Source organism: Triticum dicoccoides, chromosome 4B, assembly GCF_002162155.2.
Source record: "Triticum dicoccoides isolate Atlit2015 ecotype Zavitan chromosome 4B, WEW_v2.0, whole genome shotgun sequence".
Taxonomy (NCBI): Eukaryota; Viridiplantae; Streptophyta; class Magnoliopsida; order Poales; family Poaceae; genus Triticum; species Triticum dicoccoides.
This window is the reverse complement of record NC_041387.1, coordinates 215,619,226-215,626,503: the sequence shown is the minus strand read 5'-3', so window position 1 is coordinate 215,626,503 and position 7,278 is coordinate 215,619,226.

The window sequence follows — 7,278 nt, the reverse complement described above, 5'->3', positions numbered from 1 at the left end:
GGCCCACACCCCGCCCCAAACCCTAACCCTAGATCCGCGCCGCCGCCGCTAGATCCGCCGCCGCCGCCGCCCGCAACCGCCGGACCCCGCCGCCGCCGACGACCCCACCGCCGAGGTTCGCCGCCGCCTAGTTTTGCGTGCTGCCGGTTTTTTTAAAAAACCGAACGGTTTTCTTCGGGTTTTTTTTCGGTTTATTTTATTAGATCGGTTTTTTCGGTTCGGTTAAATAGCGAGCGCTCGCTCGTTTGTTTGCTTTAACAAACGTGTTCGTCAGATTAGATTAGTTAACGAACGTTCGTTCGTTAACCTGTTCGTCGTTTTTCTTTTTCTCGGATTTAATCCGCAATTTTTCTGATCGCGATTCCTGATCCGATTTTCGTTTCAGTATAACTTTTCGCTCGTTTATCGGAATCAGGCGATTCAAGCGCCTGGAGTTTCGTCTCGAAACCTTCTTTCCAAATAATCAACTTAAACAAGTTTTTGCTTCTGTAAAAATTGACTTAGATCCAGATTAGTAAAACGAAGCTGTTTTCTTTCGCCGTTTGATTTCCGTTGCTTCGTTTGATTTGATTCTTTTTGCAAACCGGAGTTCTTAAGTTGAACTTTCTGGTTAGATCTTTTATTCGAGTTTTACCTATGCATTAGATGAGTACTTAAAGTATGCTTGTTTGTTTGTCTGCGATAGAATACCCGGAGTGCGCCGCCTGTTGCTTCGAGTCTCTAGGTTTCGCGGATCATCAGCAAGGCAAGTAACACTTTGATCATACTTTTCTCATACCCAGTTTTTATGCATTAGATCAATCCCCAAACATTGCATGATTAGGATCTAATTAAATTGTGGGTTATGGGAAGTAGTTGAGGTAGTACCTATTACCTGTTTTATTTTCAAACCCCTGGGAGTTACTTCTACGTTTGCTTATTATGCCATGCTATGCTAGTAGACGTGGATTGGGTGAGTGTATCCATGACAGATGTGAGTTTGTTAATTAATGGTTTATTTAAGGTGACAACTTAAACACACATCTGGGTGGATTGAGGCACCTGGTTTCCAGGACTTGCCTGTTTTTCCTCGGACCGCCACCCAGGTTCAAAGGGATCATGAGATTTTTCAAACTAGAAACTTCCGTGTGCAGCCACATGCTATTATGGGCTCTAGCATAGTTGACTAAGTCGCGCGAACTCTTACAGGGTGGACTAGCAGATGTAGGGGATGTAGGTTGGTACGGTCTACCCTTTACGTAAGGTGCGAGCGTTTCTGAAAGACTATGTCTTGGTCAATCGTTTCTCAAACACCATGTAGTGCGAGAAACCAAACGGAGGCGGTCGAGTCATGTGGGGAAAAGTGCGCAAACCTCTGCAGAGTGTAAAAAACTAATCATGGTTAGCCGTGTCCCCGGTTATGGACATCTTGAGTATCTAGTACTTGGATATCATATGAATCTCATCATTGTTACTTCTAATTAATATTGTTGGGATATTAATGAGTATTTTTTATTGGGATTGAGAATGCTGTCAACCATTCTAAATGTTTAGCAACCACCATGATAGTTAAATAAATTTATTCCTTTGCAGTAGGGAAAAATTGGCTTTACGCAAAACTATAACCATAGAGCTTTTCCACCAGCCAAATATGCATGTAGTATAGCTTATTCCATCATGTTTCCTCTATGTGTTACATTGCCAGCATATTCCATGTGCTGACCCGTTTTTGGGCTGCAACGTTTCATGTTGCAGACTTTTCAGACGACGAGTAAGGTGCTTAGGTCGTGGTTCTATACTCAGTGATGCCGTTGGAGTTGATGGACTCGCTTATTCTTCCAAGCCTTCCGCTGTTATCTTATTTAGATGGCCTTAAGCCATACTTATTTCCATAAGTTCTCTCTTGAGACATTTGATGTAATAAGTGTGTGATTGCTACTCTGTTATAAATCCTCCGAGTACTGTGTGGTGTCAGCATTACTAATCCAGGGATGACACTGAGCACAGAGATCAGACTGGTTGAGGTCTGGTCGCTACAATGATCATGCAAGATCTATCTAGGTGATGCATAGAAATGAGGGGGGGAGTGTGTCCACATAACCTCGTAGACCAAAAGCGAAAGCATTAAGTAACGCGGTTGATGTAGTCGAACGTCTTTGCGATCCAACCGATCAAGTACCGAACACACGACACTTCCATGATCTACACACGTTCAGCTCGGTGACGTCCCTTGAACTCCAGATTCAGCTGAGGCCGAGGGAGAGTTCCGTCAGCATGATGGCGTGGTGACGGTGATGATGAAGTTACCGGCGCAGGGCTTCGCCTAAGCATTAGGACGATATGACCGAGGTGGAAATTTGTGGAGGGGGGCACCGCACACGGCTAAAAGATCAACTTGATCAACTTGTGTGTCTATGGGGTGCACCCCTCCCCCATATATAAAGGAGTGGAGGAGGGGGCCGGCTGGCCTCATGGGGTGCGCCCCAAGGGGGATTCCTACTCCTACTAGGAGTAGGTTTCCCCCCTTTTCTACTCCAACTAGGAGGGGGAAGGAAGGGAAGAGGGGACGAAGGAAAGGGGGGCCGGCCCCCCTCCCCAATTCAGATTGGTCTTCGGGGGGGGGGGGGCGCCCCTCCACTTGGACGCCTCCTCCTCTCTTCCACTAAGGCCCATGAAGGCCCATTGACCCCTCGGGGGGTTCCGGTAACCCCCGGTACTCCGATTTTATCCGAAACTTCTCCAGAACACTTCCGGTGTCTGAACATAGCCATCCAATATATCAATCTTTATGTCTTGACCATTTCGAGACTCGTGATATCACCCGGGACTCCAAACAACCTTCGGTAGATCATATCAGATAAACTCATAATACCAATCGTCATCGAACGTTAAGCGTGCGGACCCTACGGGTTCAAGAACTATTTAGACATGATCGAGACACATCTCCGGTCAATAACCAATAGCGGAACCTAGATTCTCATATTGGTTCCTACATATTATACGATGATCTTTATCGGTCAAACCGCATAACAACATACGTTGTTCCCTTTGTCATAGTTATGTTACTTGCCCGAGATTCGATCATCGTGTTGACGCTCAAAATTGGCACAATCATAAAATTAGCTTAGGTTATATCAAGACTAATTCGAACTTATGATTGGAAGTCACCTTGGAATTTCTCTCTTCGAAAATATCAAGATGGATATGAAGATGGTCTAAAATGGAGTTCAGATGCAAAAGTTATGACAAGTTCAGAGATGCTCATATTGACAGCAGATTATGAAATGGCCAGGAACTCAATTTAGATGGCCTCGGATGGAAATTTATCAACACAAAAGTCATGCGTCTCGTCGAAACGGTTGATTTTGATATAAAAATTGTCTTAATCCGAGGTCGTATGCAACCTGTGGAAGCAAAACAAGGTCAGAAACAGAAGCTGTAGAGTCATTTCGGACCGACCGAGTTGATTTTATCGGTGAGACCGAATTGGTCCGGAAAATTATTAGAGAGTTGGCAATGATCACTTGGTAGGACCGAAGCAAACCAATCGGTGAGACCGAGTTGATGTGAGAAATTATAGAAGGATACAGAGAGTTGGCAACGTTCACTCGGTGGGACCGAAACGAACCAATTGGTGGGACCGAGTTGATCTGGGAAATTACAAAAGATTCCTGTCCGAGTTAGGTTAGGATTTTTGATGTTTTGGACGGAATTTTTAGTCCTTTTCTTGTATGGTAAGTCCAGCTGCCTCATAAATAGATGAGAGGTGACGGCCGATTGAACAACACACAATCGATCAATTCAACTACCACTTTTTACCTTTACTTTTATCCTCTCCCCTGTTCTTCTTCTTCCTCATTCTTTGTTCGTTCTTATTGTTGCAGGACGGCGAAACTCGAGGCCCTAGGGGCGATTAGGTCGACCTACGCCAGCCCGTAGCCGCCGCGCGCCCTGACGGGGTCCCTCCCGGGCATGTGGAGTTTCGGGTCCTCAAAAGCACCCGCCAGATTGTCTTGCGTACCATGCTTCCGGCGGGTCTCCTTCGACGTCGAGGGTACACGGTGACGTGTTCGTGTGCAAACACACTTTTTGGCGACTGCACTGGGGAAGAAGCTTTGAACAGTCTCCGGCCCGTTCTTACTACGAAGAGATCGTCATCTAGGGTTTGAAGTCTACAAAGGTAATATGAATACCCAATCACCTTGTGTAGATGCAAATAATTCATATGGTGTTACTAGATCTTTCAATGAGTATACTCTCGGCCAACCCTATTTTTTTCAATCATGCATCTAACTACGCGCAAGGGCCGATTCAAAGTAATTTACATCATTCAACTTCTTATGATACTAGTAACATGCACCATATGTATCCCAACTGTCATGCATTGGCAACCCCACAAATCATTATGCCGATGAACAACATGGTGAGTTCGGTTAATAAATTTGAAACACCTCATGTTAGAATTTCCAATGCCATGCAAGAAAGTGTTTCACCCTTTTATTCATCAGCAACTAATTTGCAATATGTGAATCCAACCTTGCCGATGGATGGGAGAATTGGCCATGCTACTACTAGCTATTCGACCAGTTACTCTCAACCATCATATGCTACACTTCATGTTAGTAATTTTTCAGCACCGTATGCAACTGTAGATGTTCATAATTCGACCCCGCACCTTCATGGTCATAGCCAAATAAGTGAAAATTTTACAGGAACACATGTGCCATCACCAAATACTGTAGCATATAATGCATACTCTACGCAATTCAAGAATTTCGGCAACACTCACGAATCATTGCCAAAAGAATCTGAAAGTATTGTGGAGCAATCCCTTCCAGAAGCGGTTGTGGCTGCATTAAAAAAGAGCTTGGCACAAGAAGAAAATTAGTGCTCTTTGCCTTGAACAATATGAAAAGGGGTTGTTTCCTGATTATGTTGCAATAAAGGCTAGAGTTTTGCAGGAAGATGAAACTTCATCAATTGATAGTATTGGTGAGAGAGCATATGGTTATACATCAGTGCATACACCTTCACCTTGTACCGCAACATATTATACACCCACTACAAAATTGCAAAATTTCGGCAACACTAACAATTCATTGCCGAACGATCCTAAAAGCATTTGGGGGCAAACTGATATAGAGAGGACTGAAATTGAGAGGGGAGTTAAAGCTTTGCGTGATAGGGTGCCATAAATTTGCCAAGAGAGAATTGATAGGGAATTGTCTCAAAGAAAAGAAGCCTTGCCAATTGATATAACCGGTGAAAAGAATGATGATTCGGAAACTAAAGGTGCTTCGGTTGAAAAAGCCGAATCAAGTAGTATATATTCTGAATCCATCAAATCCAAAGAGGCAAACATTGTTGAGAAAGGGCATGGAAAGTATAGCAAGACAATCATACTTGATTTTTCTAAAGTAAATGGAACCTACTTCCTACCCTATGAGTTTGGTGCCATAGAAATTGATGAGCTTCAAGAACAAGAACAAGTAGCCAGAGAAAGTTTGGTGGACAAAGATCTTCAAACTAATGATGCACAGAATCAAGAAAAAGATGATGACAAGGCTTTGCGGAGCTATCCGAAGGCGGAGCAAGATGTTCTTCAAGTCACACCACCATCATGCTCTCCCAACATATTTGAAGTGGTATGTCTAGCAATTAATTTACCTGTTTTCAGATTTGGTCGCAACTTCATTATTGATGCATTTGTAAGAAGTATTCTCATAAGTAATTTTGAAAGACCAATGAAGAAGGGTAATTTACTTGTTAGCAATAAAATTGTTATGAAACATATCGGTCAACCCATTGCGCCATTTATAAAGACCGATAATGACTTATTGTTATAGCCAAAGCTTTCCCCGTTGCTTTATGTAAAGTTCAAATCTAGGTGGGTAGCTTTTCTTATTTCGTACTTGGCTTGCACTTGGTCTCAACTAAGACATGTATGTTCTAAATATCTTCATTTCAGAAATTTAAAGCCAAGGTTAAATTCTATTTAGAAAACTGATGCTAATATAATATCTTATACAAAGACACCGGAGATAGAGTGGAAAACACAATGCATAGCCGAATGGGGAGATTCCAAATCTGAACCATTCGTTTGCTTATCTCGAAAGCCGTTCAAACAGCAAGATCGGCTAGAAAACAAGAAGTATACCTTCAATTCAAGAATGCGTGATCAAATATTTGTTTTTTGCTGAAAAGTAATTACATTACAATTCTTGATCACCATGTTAAGCCAGCAATCCAAGCACGAATGTATTGTAAGTTGCATGATTCGTCCAAGCATAAATTTGAGGATTGCAACATGTTTCGTCAAATAGTTAAATCGTCCATCGAAAAAGGACGATTGAAGTTTGTTGAAACACCAAGAAATGACTAGTCTATTCCGATTGGTCCCAATGGCAAAAAGTTTTTGTATTGGCTGCTTCAAGCCAATCCATTTGAAGAGAAGGTAAAAGCTACAGGTGATGGGATCAAGCTTTCAAGTAAAGAAGTTGTTGGAGAGCATAATGAACATGATCTTGAGGACGAGAATTCCATCGAAGCTACAATGGAGACGCCAAGGACTGGGGGCAGCAAGAAAATCCAATGATCGATGAAAGCAAACCAAAAGAAAACAAAGACTGAAATAAGCGCAAGTGTAACAGATCGAAAATCACCTTCGCTGAACTATTGGATAAATATCAAAAGAAGAGTGAAGAGAAGAATGCTTATCGGCCAAAGCATGCAATGAAACCAAGATCACCCCAAGGCACAAATATGAGGATCGGTATTGGCAAAGTGATAATCTCAATGCAGCATATTCATATCCTTACTTTGGGCCACCGATGCCAAATCCATATCCATCATGGGACAGGTATGATACAGGGGCACATAATCCATCTTATTTTATACCGTCTCACCAACATTATGCAGCTCCAAGAAGATCAACATTTGATGAACAATCACATGTCAAAGACCATTTTAATCATAAGGAATCGGCCCGGAGCTCAAGGAACAAGAAAGAGGTGGTCAAGAAAGTTTACCATGTTAAAAAAGATGGCCGCAAGAGTGCTACTTCAGATTTGATCTCAAATGAAAAAGAGCCAATTAAAGTGTTGACATTGGCTACTCTAGGCGATGAGGCAAGTCAATCAAGTGCGAAATTTGAAGACAAGAAGTTGAGAGTGCACAAGGTAAAACAAGAGTTGCCATTGCTTCAAACAAAATCACATCCGGGGTGCCCACTCGGCTTATCATATTGCAAACGAAGAAATTGCAAAAACTTAGTGCACAAGAACTTGAGGAAAGGAATAT